Source organism: Pocillopora verrucosa, unplaced genomic scaffold (assembly GCF_036669915.1).
Source record: "Pocillopora verrucosa isolate sample1 unplaced genomic scaffold, ASM3666991v2 scaffold_48, whole genome shotgun sequence".
NCBI classification, from domain to species: Eukaryota; Metazoa; Cnidaria; class Anthozoa; order Scleractinia; family Pocilloporidae; genus Pocillopora; species Pocillopora verrucosa.
Genome location: NW_027078186.1, coordinates 62,850 through 64,250, shown reverse-complemented (window position 1 = coordinate 64,250; position 1,401 = coordinate 62,850). Strand labels below are relative to the sequence as shown.

General features: G+C 49.1%; 1 non-coding gene and 1 pseudogene across 1 annotated transcript; both read right to left on the bottom strand.

The window, feature by feature from the left end:
• Positions 1-879: 879 nt before the first annotated feature.
• Positions 880-1,043, bottom strand: LOC136278773 (U1 spliceosomal RNA). Its single transcript, XR_010716542.1, has one exon. It is a non-coding gene; the product is annotated as a U1 spliceosomal RNA (small nuclear RNA).
• Positions 1,044-1,275: 232 nt separating this feature from the next.
• LOC136278729 (U2 spliceosomal RNA) lies at positions 1,276-1,401 on the bottom strand (annotated as a pseudogene).

The following is a 1,401-nucleotide window of genomic DNA, read 5'->3' as shown; positions in this document are numbered from 1 at the left end:
AATCAAAGCAAAAAACGAGGGGGGGAAAACACCTTTTTGTCAAAAATCGGCCAGCTAATGGCGAAAACTCTAGTGCGATCGACTTTTCTTACAGAGCGCGCGCGAGCGAGTGAGCACGCGCGAGATGAACAGTTTATGATGTCAAATTCTACTTCTGTGATATCAAATCATTCCAAATAACGAACGAAAAATGAATAGGAAAAAACGCACACTTCTGAGACGCAGTTTTAAGCCATCGTGACGTGGCAAAACACTCGCACACTTCCAAGAGGAGGCGCGCGAAAAACGGCACTGAAAGTCGACAATGGTTGGATTCAGACTGCAAACGAATCGGGAAAAAGGTTCGATACTTTTACTACTCTGCTAGTTTGTTTCCTTCCCTCGTTCATTCGTTCACTCGCTTGCTCGCACAAAGGATACACTAACGATAGCAATAGCATTTCTAAAAGCGGCTCCAGTGACAATAAAACCGCTCAAAAGGTTCAAAGTGTACTCACGGTCCAAGTCGAATGCCCTTCTATGCTCGCTCGCTCGGTCGATCGGCCGTTTGGTTTCCTTTCATTTCCTTTCCCTTCGCGCGCATAGCACAGCACGGCACGGCACGCACAACCTGCAAATACAAACGAACAGGACTTTACACACAATAGAGCAGACAGGCCTTGAACAAAAACAGCCAGCAAAGTTACGCACCGCCCCGAAACTCACCTTGTTTCCTTCCTCCAGTCTCTCCAATGCACTTCTACCCCTCCAAACGTGCCAACACCTTGGCCAGTTGTGCGTCCTTTGCTTTCTTTGCAAGTCTACCGGTCCACTGCAAAAGCAAAAATACCCTCGATAGTCAGTAAGAGGGCCATATAGACATAGTTTGGATGACTTTTGCGGGGACGAGCGCGAACGCAGGTCCCCACTACCAGAAATTATACGCTCGAGTTACCCACATTTGGGGTAATCGCAAGGGTCAACCCAGTCGAAGTGCAATGAAAGGGCCTCGCCTTGAGAGGACTGCCTCCTTGATCACAGTACCTCCCGCGTCAGGTAAGTATGCTTTTTCAGCGTCTGCCCTCGGTGAAAAAATCCACTTACCCCTAGGTCCTTGTGGTAGTGCTTTGCGCACTTCAGAAAACGTAGGCCAGCGGCCGTTCCTGCCATTGTCTGTTGTCTGAATTATCATCCCTCTTTCACCTCTTCCCCCTCTAAGGGCGGGCGGGGCTCCTGTAAACATAAAAGAATGCTATACCGTTGACTTTGTTTTGGATTGAATGTGTCTTCCCCAGAGGGAAGTGGGCCGCACTCGGAGGTAGTGCTATACCGAGGCAACCCGTGGCTGGGACGAGGCAAGCCTCTTTTCCACAGCCCAGTTCCAAAAATCAGTTTAATATATGAGCTGCTCAATGAGCAGCG